The 22,142-nt window shown below is 38.8% G+C and overlaps 1 protein-coding gene across 1 annotated transcript in view; it reads left to right on the top strand.

Annotated features, from left to right (window-relative positions):
• Nucleotides 1-6,651: 6,651 nt before the first annotated feature.
• Nucleotides 6,652-22,142, top strand: part of rnf208 (ring finger protein 208) — a 21,748-nt gene continuing 6,257 nt past the window's right edge. Inside the window, exon 1 of the mRNA XM_072659568.1 lies at nt 6,652-7,409. The gene's annotated coding sequence lies outside the window, so the exon portion shown is untranslated. The remainder of the gene's footprint in view (nt 7,410-22,142) is intronic.

The raw sequence follows: 22,142 nt of genomic DNA, 5'->3' as shown, positions 1-22,142 counted from the left end.
ATAAATAATTGGCAGTAGTGTGCAAATTGTGCAATGTATAATAAATTGAGTCCAGTGAGGTAGTAAAGTTATTAGTGCAAATGGCTTTGTGCAAAAATGCTTCCCCTTTTTATCTGGGGTAAATGGTTGGAGAGAGAGAGAGAGTGTGCATGTAACAGAAAAGACATCAGGTCAGAAGTTGAGTTGAGTTGAGGAGTCTGATGGCTTGGGGGAAGAAGCTATTGCAGAGTCTGGTCATGTTGGACCGGATGCTGCGGTACCTTCTTCCTGATGGCAGGAGGGAGAACAGTCTGTGTGAAGGGTGGGTGGAGTCATCCACAATGCTGGCTGTAGTACTGTTCCTACTGTGGTACTGTTCTTACTGTGGTACTGTTCTTACTGTGGTACTGTCCCTACTGTGGTACTGTTCTTACTGTGGTACTGTTTCTACTGTGGTACTGTTCTTACTGTAGTACTGTTCCTACTGTGGTACTGTTCTTACTGTGGTACTGTTTCTACTGTGGTACTGTTTCTACTGTGGTATTGTTCTTACTGTGGTACTGTCCCTACTGTGGTACTGTTCTTACTGTGGTATTGTTCCTACTGTGGTACTGTTCTTACTGTGGTACTGTTTCTACTGTGGTACTGTTCTTACTGTGGTATTGTTCTTACTGTGGTACTGTCCCTACTGTGGTACTGTTCCTACTGTGGTACTGTTCTTACTGTGGTACTGTTCTTACTGTGGTACTGTTTCTACTGTGGTACTGTTCTTACTGTGGTACTGTTTCTACTGTGGTACTGTTTCTACTGTGGTACTGTTCTTACTGTGGTATTGTTCTTACTGTGGTACTGTCCCTACTGTGGTACTGTTCTTACTGTGGTATTGTTCCTACTGTGGTACTGTTCTTACTGTGGTACTGTTTCTACTGTGGTACTGTTTCTACTGTGGTATTGTTCTTACTGTGGTACTGTTCTTACTGTGGTACTGTTCCTACTGTGGTACTGTTTCTACTGTGGTACTGTTCTTACTGTGGTACTGTTCCTACTGTGGTACTGTTCTTACTGTGGTACTGTTTCTACTGTGGTACTGTTCTTACTGTGATACTGTTTCTACTGTGGTACTGTCCCTACTGTGGTACTGTCCCTACTGTGGTACTGTTCTTACTGTGGTACTGTTTCTACTGTGGTACTGTTTCTACTGTGGTACTGTTCTTACTGTGGTATTGTTCTTACTGTGGTACTGTTTCTACTGTGGTACTGTTTCTACTGTGGTACTGGTCTTACTGTGGGACTGTTTCTACTGTGGTACTGTTTCTACTGTGGTACTGGTCTTACTGTGGTACAGCTGATTAATATTTTCAATTTAGGGATTAATTCGTGTGAAGACTTCGTTTGGAGCCCTTGGATTTTCTCATTTGCTTTACTGTCAGTGTTGTAGGGCTGCTGATGTGATATCTGTAAGATGCCACTGCCTCCATAATCAGAGCTGTTCTATTGTCCAGATTAGAGCGTCTCTGTTTGCCAGTAATATCGGCCGTGTTTACTTTGTGGGCCTGCCAGGGACCGGTGCCGCCGCCATTGGAAGAATTGAATAGATCCATCCGTCCATCCAGCTTTTCAACCAACATATATCCATCCATTCATACTTCCCTCCATCCATCTAACCACCTATCCATCCATGCATTATCTACCCACAGATTCATTTACTATTTATCAATCTATTCATTTAATAATCCATCTATCTAACCCCCACCCACAAATCCATCCATCCATCCATCCCTCCATTTACCCATAGATTTATACATCCAGCAATCCAACCAACTATCCACTCATTAACCCTATATACCCATATTCCCCATATAATTTATAAATCTATCAAATCTATCTATCCAGCTATTCAACCAAATATTCAATAATCCACCAATCCATCCTTCCATTCATCCATAGATCCATCTATTCAGCTATTGAATATAATAATTTTATATTATGCTTTCCTCTGGGAATACTGAAATGACCAGATTTGTGATATTTTAAAATGTTAATAACAGCAAATGGTGTTTTCTTGATACAGTGAAATTTAATTCACTGTATTTAATTTCACTGTATTTAATTTCACTGTATCATAATAAAATTAGACAAGCTTTTAATTCTAACATCATCCAGAGGTTAGCTTCTTAGGTCTAGTATATTACATATACTAGACTTTTGTATGTGTAATTGCAAAATGTATTATTTCCATTTGCATATCTAAATGCTATATTCGGGAAAGTGTCCGATACAAAACATCTCCTCCTCTGCCAAAGACTTCTTACACAATCTGTTCCTTTAAAAATGGACCTCTTCACCTGTGGAGTCCTGCCAAGGGTTTCGTTTATTATTTTACAATGAATTCCCTTGTTATATCACAATATATACATACATCACCAAGGACACTCATGAGGGGTGGACGTTTATGCACTCCACAAAGGTTGTCATTTGATCATTGTCAAAGATGATCATTTATAAACTCTATAAACTCTACACTGTGTTGATGATATAACCATAATCTGAGTAAAATAATAAATCGCTGTGATTAAGGGAATAACACTGATGATCTGGTTCTCTGCAGCAGGTGAACAGTCAGTTCAGTGATGGAGAAGTTGAAGCACTTCGATGGTTATGTATTGTGTAGGTGGATCTACATGGAAATACTTAATAATAAAGAAAGAGGGTTTATATCACTAAATTATTCTTTACTTTTGCAATGTCAGAATATGACATTTAAACTTAAGTAGTGAATGCTATTGAAAAAATGATCAGTTAAAGCCTGATTTTAACCGGTTTTAGGGTTGATTCAATGTTAAGGTAAGGATTGAGGTTAAGGTTTAGGGTTGATTCAAGGTTAAGGTTTAGGGTTAAGGTTAAGGTAAGGGTTAGGGTTAAGGTTAAGGTAAGGGTTAGGGTTAAGGTTAAGGGTTGACTCAAGGTTAAGGTAAGGGTTTATTCAAGGTTAAGCTTAGGTTTTAGAGTGTATTCAAGGGTAAGATTAAGGTCAGGGGGGTTAGGTTAAGGAGTAGGGTTACATTTAATAGACAATCATTTAAATTCAATTTTAAGGTAAGGGTTAGGGTTAAGGTTTAAGGTTGATTCAAAGTTAAGGTTTAGGGTTGACTCAAGGTTAAGGTTAAAGTAAGGGTTAAGGTTTAAGGTTGATTCAAAGTTAAGGTTTAGGGTTGACTCAAGGTTAAGGTTAAAGTAAGGGTTAAGGTTTAGGGTTGACTCAAGGTTAAGGTTAAGGTAAGGGTAAAGGTTTAGGGTTGACTCAAGGTTAAGGTTAAGGTTAAGGTAAGGGTTAAGGTTAAGGTAAGGGTTAAGGTTTAGGTAAGGGTTAAGGTTTAGGGTTGACTCAAGGTTAAGGTTTAGGGTTGACTCAAGGTTAAGGTTAAGGTAAGGGTTAAGGTTTAGGGTTGACTCAAGGTTAAGGTTTAGGGTTGACTCAAGGTTAAGGTTAAGGTAAGGGTTAAGGTTTAGGGTTGACTCAAGGTTAAGGTTTAAGGTTTATTCAAGGTTAAGCTTAGGTTTTAGAGTGTATTCAAGGGTAAGGTTAAGGTCAGGGTTAAGGTTTAGGGTTGACTCAAGGTTAAGGTTTAGGGTTGACTCAAGGTTAAGGTTTAGGTAAGGGTTAAGGTTTAGGGTTGACTCAAGGTTAAGGTTTAGGTAAGGGTTAAGGTTAAGGTTAAGGTAAGGGTTAAGGTTTAGGGTTGACTCAAGGTTAAGGTTAAGGTAAGGGTTAAGGTTTAGGGTTGACTCAAGGTTAAGGTTTAAGGTTTATTCAAGGTTAAGCTTAGGTTTTAGAGTGTATTCAAGGGTAAGGCTAAGGTCAGTGTTAGAGAGTAGGGTTACATTTAATAGACAATCATTTAAATTCAGCTTAGAGTTCAGATACACTGAATCCATATTCAGTTAAATATCAGTTAAAGGTCAGGTGACCATCCAGATAACGTGATACTAAAAACAGTTCTGTCCCTGTTTAATTCCTGTGTTTTTCTGTCCTCGTGCTGTGCTTTATATGCCAGCTAATCCGGATCATGGTGTTAATCTTCCACCTGATTCCACGTGTCCACCTGCACAACTTTATTTGATATTAGTCCATATGTACTGATAATATACAATATTATAATGAGGTATTTATAGACTGATAATGTGACTTATATTTGGGTCTACATGTGATGACATTTCCCTAGCCCAGAGCATAATTTGGGAATCCTTCCTGTGTATCTGAATGTGTGTGTGTGTATATTTAGCTCTTTAAAGGAATGAAATATCTCTTGGTTGAGGAGGTTAAGGTGTGTGTGTGTGTGTGTGTGTGTATGAATCACTGACCACTGACTTTATGTTTATTTGGGATTATTCTAATGTTATATAGAGGTAATTATAGTTAGACACTTCCACTGACCACTGACTTTATGTTTATTTGGGTTTATTCTAATGTTATACAGAGGTTTACAGGTAGACAGTCTCACTGACCACTGACTTTATGTTTATTTGGGTTTATTCTAATGTTATATAGAGTTATTTAAAGGTAGACACTCTCACTGACCACTGGCTTTATGTTTATTAGGTTTATTCTAATGTTATATAGAGTTAATTACAGGTAGACACTCTTACTGACCACAGACTTTATGTTTATTTGGGATTATTCTAATGTTATATTTATTAGTTTTTTAGTTCATGCTAACTATAATTATTATTTACTTTATATACAATATATACTTTATATAATAATTTATGTGTTTATTTGGTTTATACACAGTTTAACAGGAAAAGACACTCTCAGATTTAAACTGTATTAATGGCTGTTTATTCAGTGTTGCATTTTATGTAACACAATTTACATATTTATTTACGCGTGTGTGTGTGAGTGTGTGTTTGTGTATTGTGTGTGTAGACTGAGCTGTAATCCTCCCTCAGTGCTGTGGAGTATCTATAGGTCAGCATGCTGACCCGAGCATATCCGAAACTGATTAAAATCCTACAGTTATGCAATACAGGCTCTGGACAGTGCTCTGGACACTTGGACATTGAGGATTTTATTCACTGAAAACTATAGCATTTCTAAATCAGTAATATTATAATAGGGTTAGGGTTAGTGTTAGTAGGGATAAGGTTAGTGTTAGTAGGGATAGGGTTAGTGTTAGTAGTGTTAAGGTTAGTGTTAGTAGGGATAAGGTTAGTGTTAGTAGGGATAGGGTTAGTGTTAGTAGTGTTAAGGTTAGTGTTAGTAGGGATAGGGTAGTGTTAGTAGGGATAAGGTTAGTGTTAGTAGGGATAAGGTTAGAGTTAGTAGTGTTAACATTAGTGTTAGTAGGGTTAAGGTTAGTGTTAGTAGGGATAGGGTTGGTGTTAGTAGGGTTAGGGTTAGTGTTAGGGATAGGGTTAGTGTTAGTAGTGTTAAGGTTAGTGTTAGAAGGGATAGGGTAGTGTTAGTAGGGATAGGGTTAGTGTTAGTAGGGATAGGGTTGGTGTTAGTAGGGATAAGGTTAGTGTTAGTAGGGATAGGGTTAGTGTTAGTAGGGATAAGGTTAGTTTTAGTAGGGATAGGGTTAGTGTTAGTAGGGATAGGGTTGGTGTTAGTAGGGATAGGGTTAGTGTTAGTAGGGATAGGGTTGGTGTTAGTAGGGATAGGGTAGTGTTAGTAGGGATAGGGTTGGTGTTAGTAGGGATAGGGTAGTGTTAGTAGGGATAGGGTTAGTGTTAGTAGGGATAAGGTTAGTGTTAGTAGGGAAAGGATTAGTGTTAGTAGGGATAAGGTTAGTGTTAGTAGGGATAAGGTTAGTTTTAGTAGGGATAAGGTTAGTGTTAGTAGGGATAGAGTTAGTGTTAGTAGGGATAGGGTTAGTGTTAGTATGGTTAAGGTTAGTGTTAGCAGAGATAGGATTAGTGTTAGTAGGGATAGGATTAGTGTTAGTAGGGATAGAGTTAGTGTTAGTATAAATAAAATTAGTGTTAGTAGGGATAGGTTTAATGTTAGTAGGGATAAGGTTAGTGTTAGTAGGGATAGGGTAGTGTTAGTAGGGATAAGGTTAGTGTTAGTAGGGATAGAGTTAGTGTTAGTATAGATAAAATTAGTGTTAGTAGGGATAAGGTTAGTGTTAGTAGGGATAGGGTAGTGTTAGTAGGGATAAGGTTAGTGTTAGTAGTGTTATGGTTAGTTAGCAGGTCTGTTCTGTGCAGTGTCCAGTTCTGTAAAGATGATGAATAAATGTTTGACCTGTTTTTGAGGTGGGCTGCTGTACCTCCTGTGTGTGTGTGTGGGGGGGGTGCTGGGTACTGGGAGCATCATGCATCATAACAAAGAAAGATGGAATGAATGGAAGCACTGAAAATGGCATCTTGTATGTGTGTCTCTGTGTGTGTGTGTGTGTGTGTGTGTGTGTGTATGAACTTGTGAGAGGGAGGGGGATGTAGGGCTGGATGTTGATTGGCTGGGATTTTTCACTGGCAATGAGAAAACGTGATGCAGTCTGCAGAGGCACTGCAGCGGAGACTGCAGAGAGAGAGAGAGAGAGAGAGAGAGAGAGAGAGAGAGAGAGAGAGAGAGAGAGAGAGAGGCTGTAAATGAATGAAGCATACAGAGAAAGAGGTCTAAGACACACACACTGGCCAAAGAGGGGGAGTGTGCATGAGCAGCACAGAGAAGCATTGACGAGAGAGAGAGAGAGAGAGAGAGAGAGAGAGAGAGAGTGCTTGAGAGAGCTAGAAAGAGGGAGGGAGGCAGTGATAGAGAGACAGAGATAAACAGTGAGTGAGTGAGTGAGAGAGAGAGAGAGAGAGAGAGAGAGAGAGAGAGAGAGAGAAAGCTGACTGCAGGCGCTCTGGTGTTGAGGGAGGAGAGACGGAGGAAACGAAGAGCGAGAGAGACTGAGCATGTAAGGGAGAGAGAGAGACACACAGAGTGTGTATGTGTGTGTGTGAGAGAGAGAGAGGGAGAGAGAGCGAGAGAAGGAGTGAACCATTGGAAGGAGGCAAACAGCGGGATCGTGAGAAACAGGAGAGAAGGGAAAAGGAAAACCGTTCGCCTATTGTATCTATTGCTCCATCATTCCTCCCGTCGCCGTGACAACGCATCTCTCCATCTCTCCCCTCCTCCAGCCTCTTGTCCTCCTCCGCTCAGAGGAAGGGATGCTCTCTCTCTCTGTCCTCCGCAGCATCCCTCCATCCACTGTGGGAACAATACGGACGAGTGAGCGAGTGAACGTGACTCTGAGCCTTCATCACAGCAAACAGGATCAGCATCATCATCATCATCACCATCATCACTGGGACTGAGTGTTCCAAACACAGCGAATACACACACACACACTCATCTGCTCGCATGGAACCACACTGAAGACAGATACCCACTGGACCGACGGGCTGAGAACACACACACACCAACAGGCAACACACAGGTAAGAAAACACACTATATATATGTGGGTATATATATATATATATATATATAGTATACACTGGTACTGTGTACATATGTGTATCACCATGTTGTTGTTATACGCTATGTCTCTCTCTCTCTCTCTCTCTCTATATATATATATATATATATATATGGATGCATATATAATGTGTGTATATATATACTGTACATGTATATACTGAACCATATACATATACATACACATATATATTAAGAACATTATAATATATACATGTACAGTACATATATACATATATAGTGAAAGAAAGATTAAATGTATATTTATTATTATTGTGTGTGTGTGTGTGTGTGTGTGTGTGTGCGTCTCAACTGTACGTCTTTGTGTGCACTTCAGGTGCAGCCATGTGCCAATCACATACACTCACACACACACACACACACATTCCATGAATGACTCATGCTGTCTGAGCGAGCCTCTTTTCGACACACACTGATTGTACCCGACACAGACCCCCATGTGTGTGTGTGTGTGTGTGTATGCGCGTAGCTCCATGCCCATGCATGGCTGCTGCAGTCACGGTGTGTGTGTGCTGCTCTGATTGCATAACCTCCACTGCTGCTGCTGCTGGCACACACCCCTCCTTCTGTCCATGCAGCTCACACACACTCTCACACACTGAATGCCAACCACCATCTCTCTCTCACACACACACACACACACACAGACACACCTCCCAGAGAAGCTTCCTGATCGATAAGCCTTCGAGGTCACTGTCACAGCGGCCTTATTGTCTTCCTCCATTAATAAGAATGCTCATTAATATGCGCTCATTAGAGCTAATGGAGGCCTTTACAGCTCTAATAGCCGGGTTCTTTGTGTGTGTGTGTGTGTGTGTGTAATTGTTGTGGTTATTATCAGAAACGTGGGATTGTATAATGTCATCTTGAGCAGGGGGGCACTTCTTTTTCTTTGTCTGAGAAGCGAGAGTGGGCATTAATGTTTATTGTTGTTATTAATGATATTAGTTATTATGAGCATTACCAGCTGTGTTTGTTTGTGTTTGCAGCTGGATTGTTTATGAAGGCATTCGGAACAATAATAGCAATGCCTTTGTTATGAAGATCAGTGTTTACTATTATTATTAGCAATGTTATTACTGTTAGTAGCTTTTCTATACTGCTATACAGCCTGTATATAGACTCAAATATACGACACAGTTTGCAACTAATATTTGTCACATATTGAAAATAAATATATATATAAAATAAGCCAACATAGATTTATTTTACAAAAAGCAGCATGCTACATATATATACATATAATAACATATATACAGCAATACATGACATTTATATAATGTAATATATTTTTGTAATAATAATAACCAACCACAACAATAACATGCACACAAAGGAATGGCTTAGTATAGCCACAAATGTCATGATACTCATAACATAATCTGATATATGGCCAGATATGCATATTTATAACATGGGTAAATATAAAAAAATAAAAAAATAAATAAATGCTTATTATTTATATGTACATGTATGGCCATATATCAGATTTCCATATGGAGTTATTAGTATCATGACATTTGTTGCTATACTAAGCAATTCCTTTGTTGTGTGTATGTTATTGTTGTGGTTGGTTATTATTATTACAAAAAATATATATTATTACATTTATATAAATGTTGGTGCAGACAAAGTCAGTGCAGTTACTGATGCAGGTCAGAAAATAAGTATTCATTATTATTATTATGATTATGTTTATTTTTATTAGTATTGTTGTTTTTATTATTATTAATGGCATTTATTATTATAAGCATTAACAGCTGTGTTTGTGTCTGCAGAAGCATTGGTATTCTCATGACATTAAAATGGGGGTTATTGTTATTGTATATAAATCATTATTGTTATTGTTATTATTATTATTGTTGTTTTTGTTTTTATTATTATTAATGGCATTCATTATTACACATTATTACGGTATTCTCATTAATTAAAATGGCGGTTTTGTTATAATAAGTGTAAATAAATAGTGTGTGTGTGTGTGTGTGTGTGTGTGTGTGTGTGTGTGTAATTGTTGTGGTTGGTTATTATCAGAAACGTGGCTTTGTATTAATGTCAGCAGGAGCAGCAGGTGCAGTTAATCATATTGGTGGTGACTGTCAGGGAAGCTGTGGTCATTAATGTTGGTCATTGTTGTTACTGTGAGCATTACTGTAACCAATACAAGAAACCCTGGAGAGATTTCAGCAGCGCTGCGGTCTGCACTGCAGTGTGCACAGCTGGGTTATCCTATAGAGTTCACCGTTAGTAGATATTCGTTCCCTGTTTGGGCGCCACTATCTAACCTATCCCCTAAAGTTAACCTTAGAAACAGCTACAGAAAATCTTGTATAGGGTGGGATCGCCTGGGCCTGTGTATAAGTTAGAACCTGAGGTAGCCAAGAAGGTGAAAAAACCCCCACAAAATAACCAAAAAAGTATGTTTACCCAGACTACGAACCCTTTCCCAAACAACCATAACGACAACCACTGTTTACTACTGTACGCTATACAACCAAATAATAGCAGATATAGTTATATATTATATTATATTATATTATATTATATTACTATACAAGTACAGTATTTTACAGCATACTAGTAGTGGCGGTGTATTATGCTAGCATACTAGCATTTCAACTATTATATTTAGTCTTTATACTATTATACTATTATATTAATGAATTTTTTATAGTATGCTAGGACTAATAGTTTACTAGTATTATACCATGGTATATAATTCAACACTGGTATGTACTGTATATTAGTGTATATCAGTGTATATTACACTACTATCCCAGTATTAAATGCATACTATTATTTTAGTGCACATTATACTACAGCACTAGTCTTATATAGTATATAGTATACTATATTAGTTATGTCAGTGCATATTATACAACTTTAATATTATATGTATATATACTGCATAGCATATATGCTATAACACTAGTATTATGTAGCATTATGCAGCATTATAACAGTATACTGTATATTCTACTAATATACTTCTTTTATACTAATATACTAGTTTTATAGTATACTAGTATTACATCTGTGTAACTATACTAGTATTATATAGTACACTACTAGTATATCAGTGTATAGTATAAAACTATACTAGTATTGTATAGTATACTAGTATTATTTCGGTGTATAGTCTACAGCTAAACTATCATTGTATAGTATACTGGTATATTAGTCAATAGTCTACATCTATACTAATATTGTATAGTATACTAGTATATTAGTCAATAGTCTACATCTATACTAGTATTGTATAGTATACTAGTATATTAGTCAATAGTCTACATATATACTTATATTGTATAGTATACTACTATTATATCAGTGTACAGTATACAGCTATACTAATATTGTATAGTATACTAGTACATCAGAGTATTGTAAAGTATGCTGGTATATTAGTCTATAGTCTACATCTATCCTAGCATTGTATAGTATACTAGTATATTAGTGTATAGTCTACAGCTAAACTAGCATTGTATAGTATACTAGTATATTAGTGTATAATCTACAGCTAAACTAGTATTGTATCGTATACTGGTTTATTAGTCAATAGTCTACATATATACTTATATTGTATAGTATATTAGTATTATATCAGTGTATAGTATACAGCTATACTAATAATGTATAGTATACTAGTATGTCAGAGTATTGTATAGTATACTGGTATATTAGTCAATAGTCTACATATATACTTATATTGTATAGTATACTGGTATATTAGTCTATAGTCTACAGCTATACTAGTATTGTATAGTATACTAGTATATTAGTCAATAGTCTACATATATACTTATATTGTATAGTATACTACTATTATATCAGTGTACAGTATACAGCTATACTAATAATGTATAGTATACTAGTATGTCAGAGTATTGTATAGTATACTGGTATATTAGTCAATAGTCTACATCTGTACTAGTATTGTATAGTATACTAGTATATTAGTCAATAGTCTACATATATACTTATATTGTATAGTATACTACTATTATATCAGTGTACAGTATACAGCTATACTAATAATGTATAGTATACTAGTATGTCAGAGTATTGTATAGTATACTGGTATATTAGTCAATAGTCTACATCTGTACTAGTATTGTATAGTATACTAGTATATTAGTCTATAGTCTACATCTATATTAGTATTGTATAGTATACTAGTATATCAGTGTATAGTCTACATCTATCCTAGCATTGTATAGTATACTAGTATTACGTTGGTGTATATTATACTAATATACTAGTAGTATATATTTAACCAAAACTTAACCCTTACTCTGGTCCTAAACCTAGCCTTGGCCCTAACCCTAACCAGAATTTACAGTACTGTTATTGTATGTGGTGAATGGTGAATGCTGTGTACACAAGAGTGGATGTAAAGGTGAGAGAGAGAGCGAGTGTGTGTGTGTGTGTGTGTGTGTGTGTGTGTGTAGGTTTTTTAGGATTGCTGAATTTGCAGCAGCAGCAGGAACAAAACGTCCTCCTCAATGAACTGGAAGCAAAATGGCTGACGCCTGCTCTGAATGACAGCCACTGAATTATTAAACACTGCTCTGCCTTCCTCACACACACATACACACACACACACACACACACACACTCACATGCAGTAACACGGCTGAAATAACGTAACCCAGTTAAAGAATCCGAACCAGGGTTGAGAGTTGAAGCTGAATCTTATGGATCTGGCTATTAATAAATCTGCCTTTATGGTTGAGGCTGTTCTTAGATTATTCAACCTACACTATATGTCCAAATATTTGTGGACACCACCTCCAAATTAATGCATTCGGCTACTTTAAGTTGCACCCATTGACACGGACACAGATGTGCAAATTCACACACGCACACAAAGCTGGCCTAGTCCCTGTAGAGAAGTACTGCCAATAGAATAGGACTCTCTGGAGCAGATCAACATCATGACCCTATTGCCACCATGCTGCCTAATTCCGGGCGTGGGCTAGAGGGGTATAAAGACCCCCAGCATTGAGGAGCTGTGGAGCAGTGGAAGAACTGTGTTCCCTGGAATGATGGAGGTGGTGGAGCTCCATCCAGTACTTTTGGGATGAGTTGGGGAGTTGGGAATGATGATGTGGGGTGGTCATGATCATCATCATCCAACATCCTGACCTCACTAACGCTCTTGTTGCTGAATGCAATCAAATCCTCACAGCAATGCTCCTCCTCCAAAATCTAGTAGAAAGTCTTCTTCCCTGGACAGTAGAGACAGTTACTCCAACAAAAGCAGGATCAGCTCTTTTTATTAGCCTTGATTTCAGAAAAAGATCAATGAGCAGGTGTCCCAATACTTTTGTCAATTTGAGCGTGCTATTTTATAAACTTAAGTGTGTGTGAGTGACTGAACAGATTTGATAGCATCTCGTATTGATAGCATCTCACAAAAAACATGATGTTCTTTTCCTGATTGTGTATCTGGGCAGGTGGAATGTGTCCGGCATGCATTTACACACACACACACACACACACACACACACACACACACACACACACACACACATGCCCGCATGTGGACACAGATAGAGAGATATAAAGGGGGAGGCAGAGAGAGAAAGAGAAAGAGAGAGAGGAGGAAGAGGCTAAGGAATGTTCTGGGTGGTGCATGTGTGTGTGTGTGTGTGTGTTTTTGTTTAGTGTGTGTGTGTGTGTGTGTGTGTGGGAGAGTGTGTGTGCAGGAGTGAATGGGGGATGTGGACAGGAATGTTCTAGAAGTGTGTGAGAGTATAGAGTGTTTTCAGTGTTTATTGGTGTGCGTGCTGGTGTGGAAGAGTAACGCAGGTGGAGGTGAAGGTACAGAACATTTCATTTATACACATATGGGCGTCAGTGTGTGTGTGTGTGTGTGTGTGTGTGTGTGTGTGTTGGGGGATGGATGGATGGATTGTGATTGTTGTTGGTGTGAAATGGCAACAAAGCTCAGCAGCAGGGTGAATAGGGTGGGGTAGGAGCTTCAGTTTGACTGTGTGTGTTTATGTGCTGCATCTATCTGTCTGTCTGTGTATTAATCTGTCTGTCTATCTATCTATCTGTCCGTCTGTCTATCTATCTTTTAATCTGTCTGTCTGTCTAACTTTCTATCTATCTGTCTGTCTATATATCTGTCTGTCTGTCTAACTATCTATCTATCTGTCCGTCTGTCTATCTATCTTTTAATCTGTCTGTCTGTCTAACTTTCTATCTATCTGTCTGTCTGTCTAACTTTCTATCGTCTGTCTATATATCTGTTTGTCTGTACGTCTATTAATCTGTCTGTCTAACTATCTGTCGGTCGGCCTGTCTGTTTATATATCTACCTGTCTCTGTCTGTCCATCTATTAATCTGTCTGTCTATCTGTCTAACTATCTAGCTGTCTGTCTGTCTGTCCACCTATTAATCTGTCTGTCTATCTGTCTGTCTGTCTATCTGTATGCCTGTATGTCTATTAATCTGTCTCTCTAACAGTCTAAGTATCTGTCTGTCTGTCCGTCTGTCTCTCTATTAATCTGTCTATCTATCTATCTATCTATCTTCATTACATGGACAAAAGTATTGGGACACCAATACCATACCTGTCTCTTCTGTCCAGAGAGGAACGCTTTCTACTAGACTTTTTAGGAGCATTGCTGTGAGGATTTGACTGCACTCAGCGACAAAAGCCTTAGTGAGGTCAGGTCCTCAACTCATCCCAAAAGTTCTGGATGGAGCTCCACCACCATCATTCCTGAGAACACAGCTCTTCCACTGCTCCAGAGCTCCTCAATGCTGGGGGCTTTATACCCCTCTACTAGCCCACGCCTGGCATTAGGCAGCATGATGCCAATAGGTTAATGCTTATTTATCTGCTCCAGAGAGTCCTATTGTATTGGCAGTACCTCTTCACAGGGCCTAGGTGTATGTTAATTTGCACATTCTTTGTCAGTGTCAATGGGTGCACCTTAAAGTAGCAGAACCCATTCATTAGAAGGGGTGTCCACAAATATTTGGACACATAGTGTTTCTAGGCAGGCCAAATGTATAAGATCATTCCACCTATTTCTGGGCTCTAGACTCAGCTAGACGTGATCTTATCTAGTGGAGCTAGGTAAGGGCTTAAGGGAAGCGTGTCTATCTGCCACTGCAGTGAGACAGCCCCTTTTATATAAGTAAAAAAAACACACACTAAAAATAGATGCAGCAGTCTGATAATACTCTCAGTAATCCGCTAATAAAAAAAATATTGTGTAGGTATAAGATGCTTTCAGTTGCCGTGTTATCATTTTGCTGCAGTGTGGAGAAGCTGGCCCAGCATTAGCGTAGGCATGGCACTGCCTGCTGCTGCTGCTGCTGCTGGGCTAAGCCTGTTACATAACGTCCCGTCGAACAGCGAGAAGGCTTTACTGACTTCCATCTTTTTTGTTTATCGTCCCACGAAACAGGAATCAGCCCCTTTAACTCTCCGAGGTTTTTCTCGCTGCAGACGGCTTCTTGCGTTAATTGCTTCTGAATCGCAGCTCATTTAAAACAGTGGAGAAATTGAGAGCAAGGGGCAAAACCGTTCAAATATTAGTGCTCATAAGCAGAAAAGGACTTATTTCATTACAATTATTTGTAAAATTTGTCGTTGTTTTGATACTATCTACTCTCTTATGATACTACTACTGGCTGTTAACTACGCTAGTCGATGTTAGCTGGACGTTAACTACTCTGGCTGCACGATCTTAGCTAGATGTAAGTGTTCTAGCTGATGTTAGCAGTGTAGCCAACGTAGAGGCTTTGTCGCTATAATTAGCGACTTTTTTAACGTAACTAATCGAGTTACGAGTTACAAGTTTTTCTGGCTTTCGGAGACTCTGAGGTGAACACGCATGTTCTTTAGTTACTGTCCTCAGTAAATAAACAAAAATAAACATCACTGAATTTATTAAACAACACAGGAAAAAAAACTGATTAATTTACATAATTTACGTAAAAAGGGTTAAGTAATGTGGGTCTAGAAAAAAGCATTAACATCATTAAGATATTTTGAATGGTAGCTGGATGTTAGCTGCTCTAGCTGTTGTTTAGCTGGATGTTAGCTGCTCTAGCTGTCGTTTAGCTGGTTGTTAGCTGCTCTAGCTGTCGTTTAGCTGGTTGTTAGCTGCTCTAGCTGTCGTTAGCTGGATGTTAGCTGCTCTAGCTGTCGTTTAGCTGGTTGTTAGCTGCTCTAGCTGTCGTTTAGCTGGATGTTAGCTACTCTAACTGTCATTTAGCTGGATGCTAAATACTCTAGCTGTCTTTTAGCTGGATGTTAGCTGCTCTAGCTGTTGTTAGCTGCTCTAGCTGTCGTTTAGCTGGTTGTTAGCTGCTCTAGCTGTCGTTTAGCTGGATGTTAGCTGCTCTAGCTGTCGTTTAGCTGGTTGTTAGCTGCTCTAGCTGTCGTTTAGCTGGATGTTAGCTGCTCTAGCTGTCGTTTAGCTGGATGTTAGCTGCTCTAGCTGTCGTTTAGCTGGTTGTTAGCTGCTCTAGCTGTCGTTTAGCTGGATGTTAGCTGCTCTAGCTGTTGTTAGCTGCTCTAGCTGTCGTTTAGCTGGTTGTTAGCTGCTCTAGCTGTCGTTTAGCTGGTTGTTAGCTGCTCTAGCTGTCGTTTAGCTGGATGTTAGCTGCTCTAGCTGTCGTTTAGCTGGATGTTAGCTGCTCTAGCTGTCGTTTAGCTGGATGCTGACTACTCTAGCTGTCTTTTAGCTGGATGTTAGCTGGTTGTTAGCTGCTCTAGCTGTCGTTTAGCTGGTTGTTAGCTGCTCTAGCTGTCTTTTAGCTGGATGTTAGCTGGTTGTTAGCTGCTCTAGCTGTCATTAGACACCCCTTCTAACGACCGCATTCAGCTACTTTAAATTGCACCCCTTGCTGACACAGCTTGTCTAGTCCCTGTAGAGAAGGACTGCCAATGGAATAGAACTCTCTGGAGCAGATAGACATGAATCCAAACTCTGTTTAGTAGACTTCAGAAGAAAAGACAGAGCAGGTGTCCCAATACTTTTGTCCATAGAGTGTATCTGTTACACCCTTTAAACAGGTCTGTCAGACACAGCGGTTTGCAGATATGTAGCCTATGCTATTTTACACTGTGCTTCTCCAACACTCAGTGCCTCAGTGTGAACAGGTTGCCAAGGGTGCAACATTAAAAAAAGTGACTGAGAAGGCCAGTAGAACTAGATGTTAACAACTCTAGTAGATGTTTGCTAGATGTTAACTACTCTAGTAGATGTTAGCCAGATGTTAACTACTCTGGCTGATGTTTGCTAGATGTTAACTACTCTGGCTGACATAAGCCGAATTAACTACTTAAGCTGATGTTGGCTTCTCTTGCTGTTGTTTTGCTAGATGTTACCTACTCTAGTCGATGTTTGCTAGATGTTAACTACTCTAGTAGATGTTAGCTAGATGTTAACTACTCTGGCTGATGTTAGATATCACTTCGATGTTTGCTGGATGTTACTTACTCTCTTATTTTTGCTAGATGTTAACGACTCTAGTAGATGTTCACTAGATGTTAAATACTCTGGATGATGTTAGATGTTGCCTATATGTTTGCTGGATGTGTTTGTGTTTGTTAGATGTTAACTACTCTAGTGGACATAAGCTGAATTAACTACTCTAGCTGATGTTGGCTACTCTGGCTGGTTGTTTGCTAGATGTTAACAACTCTAGTAGATGTTCACTAGATGTTAAATACTCTGGCTGATGTTAGATGTTGCCTAGATGTTTGCTGGATGTTACCTACTCTCTTGTGTTTGCTAGATGTTAACTACTCTAACTGACATAAGCTGAATTAACTACTCTAGCTGATGTTGGCTACTCTAGCTGGTTGTTTAAATGTTGTTGTTTTAAATGGATGTTTTCTGAATGTTGTCCACTCTCGTCTGTTGGATGCTGGATGTTAACTACTCTGGCTGATGTTAGCTAGATGTTAACTACTCTGGCTGATGTTAGTTGTGGCCTAAATGTTTGATAGATGTTACCTACTCTAGCTGATATAAGTTATGTTTTTTGCTAGATGTTAAAATGTTTGCTGAATGTTACATATTCTCGTATGTTTGCTAGATGTTAACTACACTAGCGGGCATAAGCTGAGTTAGCTACATAAGCTGATGTCAGCTACTTTAGCTGGTTGTTTGCCGGATGTTAACTACTCTAGTAGATTTTAGCTAGATGTTAACTACTCTGGTTGATATTAGGTGTTAACTAGATATTTGCTGGAAGTTACTTACTCGCTTATGTTTGCTAGATGTTAACTAATCTAGCTGGCATACGCTAAATTATCTACTCTAGCTGACGTTGGCACCTCTGGCTGGTTGTTTGCTAGAGGTTAACTACTCTAGTACATGTTAGATGTTAAATACTCTGGCTGATGTTAGATGTTACCTAGATGTATTCTGGATGTTAAATACTCTGCTAATTGCTAGATGCTAATTACTCTAGCGTCTAGCATAAGATGAATTAACTACTAGTAGAGCTTAGCTAGATGTTAAAATGTTTGCTAAATGTTACCTACTCTCTTACGTTTGCTAGATGTTGATGTTAACTACTCTAGGTGATGTTGGCACCTCTGGCCGGTTGTTTGCTAGATGTTAACTACTTTTGTAGATGTTAAAATGTTTGCTGGATGTTACCTACTTGATTATGTTTGCTAGATGTTGATGTTAGCTGGGTTGTTAGCTACTCCAGCTGTCATTAGCTGGATGCTGATTACTCTGGCTGTTGTTAGCTGGATGTTACCTGCTCTAGCTGCACAAGCTAAGCTAGATTTTAACTACACTAGCTGTTATTAGCTGAATGTTAACTACTCTAAAGGTCATTAGCCAGTTGTTGGTCTAGCTGCAAGCTGGATGTAACTAATCTAGTTGATGTTAGCTGAATGTTACTCTAGCTGATATTTGCTAGATATTAAATTCTCTTGCTGTGATTAGCTGGTTGTTTACTACTCTAGATCTCAGCTGGATGGTTAGCTGGGTGCTAATTACTCTAGCTTACATTTACATTAACGTTTAAGGCATTTAGCAGACACTCTAATCCAGAGCGACTTACAAAAGGGCTTCGCTGTTTACTCTGTAAATATTCGTAGTTAGTTTGCATACGCTAGGATCCAAAGGACACTTCTAACACTTCTACACTTCTACAGTTTACCCAAGCTAATGTTTACTAGATGTTAAATACACCTGCTGGCATTAGCTGGTTGTTAACCACTCTAGCTGAGGTTAGCTGAATGTTAACCACTCTAGCTGAGGTTAGCTGAATGTTAACCACTCTAGCTGAGGTTAGCTGAATGTTAACCACTCTAGCTGACATTAGCCTGATGTTAAATACACCTGCTGGCATTAGCTGAATGTTAACCACTCTAGCTGAGGTTAGCTGAATGTTAACTACTCTAGCTGAGGTTAGCTGAATGTTAACTACTTTAGCTGAATGTTAACTACTCTAGCTGAGGTTAGCTGAATGTTAACTACTCTAGCTGAGGTTAGCTGGATGTTAACCACTCTAGCTGAGGTTAGCTGGATGCAAGATTATGCTATCTGACATTAGCTTGATGTTAACTACTCCTGCTGGCATTAGCTTGATGTTAACTACTCCTGCTAGCATTAGCTGGTTGTTAACCATTCTAGCTGAGGTTAGCTGGATGTTAACCACTCTAACTGAGATTAGCTGGATGCAAGATTATGCTAGCTGGCATTAGCTGGTTGTTAACTACTCGTGCTAGCATTAGCTGGTTGTTAACTACTCCTGCTAGCATTAGCTGGTTGTTAACCACTCTAGCTGGGGTTAGCTGGATGCAAGATTATGCTAGCTGGCATTAGCTGGTTGTTAACTACTCGTGCTAGCATTAGCTGGTTGTTAACTACTCCTGCTAGCATTAGCTGGTTGTTAACCACTCTAGCTGGGGTTAGCTGGATGCAAGATTATGCTAGCTGGCATTAGCTGGTTGTTAACTACTCGTGCTAGCATTAGCTGGTTGTTAACTACTCCTGCTAGCATTAGCTGGTTGTTAACCACTCTAGCTGGGGTTAGCTGGATGCAAGATTATGCTAGCTGGCATTAGCTGGTTGTTAACTACTCCTGCTGTCATTAGCTGAATGTTAACTACTCTAGCTGAGGTTAGCTGGATGCAAGATTATGCTAGCTGGCATTAGCTGGTTGTTAACTACTCTGGCTTATGTTTGCTAGATGTTAACTACTTTAGCTGAGGTTCTTCACATCCAGTAGATTCAAGACATGGTGTTGCAGATATGTTGAAGGAGCTGAGGTCGGTATTGGAGGACAGACAGATCTTATTGTGTTATCTTCAGAAATGGACAAAAGTATTGGGACACCTGCTCTTTCATTGTTTCTTCTGAAAACAAGGGTATCAAGGGCTGATCCTGCCTTTGTTGAAGTAACTGTCTCTACTGTCCAGGGAAGAAGGAGCATTGCTGTAAGGATTTGATTGCAGAGCTTAAGTGCGGTCAGGATGTTGGATGATGATCATCACCCCACCATCATCATCCCCAACTCTCCAACTCATCCCAAAAGTGGATGAGCATGACCACCCATCATTCCAGAAAACACAGTAGTTCCACTCCTCCACAGCTCAATGCTGGGGGTCTTTATACCCCTGTAGATTCAAGGCAGAATGCAGAATACGGGCCTTGTTGTGTGTGCTTGGGCGTAATAAGCAGTAGATGGCTCTGTAAAGCTCTCAGAGATGATGCTGGCATGATGATGCCTTTGTGGTGTGTGTTCAGTTCCTCCCCGGCCTGCTTCAGAACCATGGTATCTAGAACAGCAGCTTGGTGTGTTCGGTCAGTTTATTGGCCTTAGCAGCTTCAATCACAGCACAGAGAACGTTGGGGAGCTTTGAGCCGATGTGAAATGTAGAAAGTGATAAGATGTGGGTCGCTGTGTTTCTGCCGCTCGCTGATACGCTCTTATCTCGGCTGTTTACTCTGAGGCAGGGAGTGCGGCGGCCATTTTCTCCACCACATTGCACGCATGCTGACGTGTGTGTGTGTGTGTGTGTGTGTGTGTGTGTGTGTTGTGAGTCTGGCGGCATGTGTGTGTGTGTGTGTGTGTTGTGAGTCTGGCGGCATGTGTGTGTGTTGTGTGTACAGTGCAAAATATGAACCCATTTTAAATGTAGGCAATAAAGCTGATATTTAACAGTAGATTGGCATTTAATTAAGTGAAATTATTAAATGACATTAGAAAATATTGTTTTAATCTGTTAAAATGTATAGAAATATGTATAGTAATGGATATAAATATGTATAGTAATGTATAGAAATATGGATAGTAATGGATAGAAATATGGATAGTAATGGATAGAAATATGGTGAGTGCTCAATGAGACGAAATTGACATATTGACCATATTTAAAGTACCATGTGTGCAGTGTTTGTATTAGTGTGTGTGTGTGTGTGTGTGTGTGTATATGTTGTGTATATAGTGCAAAATTTGAACCCATATTAAATGTTGGCAATATAGTTTTATATTTAAAGACAGTAGATAAAGCATTAATATATACAATTATTATTAAATATTATTTGAAAATATTGGGGTTATCTGTTGAAATGTATAGAAATATATATATATATATATATATATATATATATATATATATATAAATGTATAGAAATATATATATATAAATGTATAGAAATATATATATAGAGAGAGAAATGTATAGAAATATGTATTGAAATGTATAGAAATATGGTGAGTTTCATGATGAACAGTCTCAATGAGATGAAATTGATATATTGACCATATTTAAGGTACCATGTGTGCAGTGTTTGTTGGTGTATTTGTGTGTGTGTTGTGTGTATAGTGCAAAATATGAACTCGTTGTAAATGTTGGCAATATAGTTTATATTTAAAGACAGTAGATAAAGAAATAATTTATACAATTATTACAATTAAATTCCATTTGAAAATATTGCGGTTATCTGTTAAAATGTATAGAAATATGTATAGAAATGTATAGAAATATGGTAAGTCTCACAATAAACGGTCTCAATGAGACGGAATTGACCATATGTATTATATTTATTATATGGTCAACATGTACCATATACCATATTTGTATGTGTGTGTGTGCCTACGCTTGTGGTTATTTCCGGAGTTGCCTTGCAGATAACTGGTGCCATGGCAACCCAGTCAAAAATGAATGTGAATGATGGCTGGCTCACAAGCCCCACCTTCTTCTCTTGGCTTGGGATTGGCTGGTGAATCAGACCCCTGACTGGAGGACTGCCAGCCAATCGTAGAGCAGAATACAAGGCCCTGAGTCAGTTGGAGATATGTTGAAGGAGCTGATGTCGGTATTGGAGGGAGGAAGGACTGATGGATGAGTGGATGAGTAGAGACAGGGGTCTAACAGTGGAATGGCCTTCATCTAATTGTGTCATCTCGAGAAATGGACAAAAGTATTGGGACGCCTGCTCTTTCATTGTTTCTTTTGAAAATAAGGGTATGATAAAGAGCTGATCCTTCTTTTGTTGGAGTAACTGTCTCTACTGTCCAGGGAGGAAGACTTTCTATTATATTTTGGAGGAGCATTGCTGTGAGGATTTGATTGCATTCAGCGACAAGAGCGTTAGTGAGGTCAGGATGTTGGATGATGATCACCACCCCACCATCATCATCCCCAACTCTCCAACTCATCCCAAAA

The sequence above is a fragment of the Salminus brasiliensis genome, chromosome 16 (genome assembly GCF_030463535.1).
Source record: "Salminus brasiliensis chromosome 16, fSalBra1.hap2, whole genome shotgun sequence".
NCBI classification, from domain to species: domain Eukaryota; kingdom Metazoa; phylum Chordata; class Actinopteri; order Characiformes; family Bryconidae; genus Salminus; species Salminus brasiliensis.
Note: the sequence above shows the minus strand (reverse complement) of the source record. Positions and strands in the feature narration are given on the sequence as shown.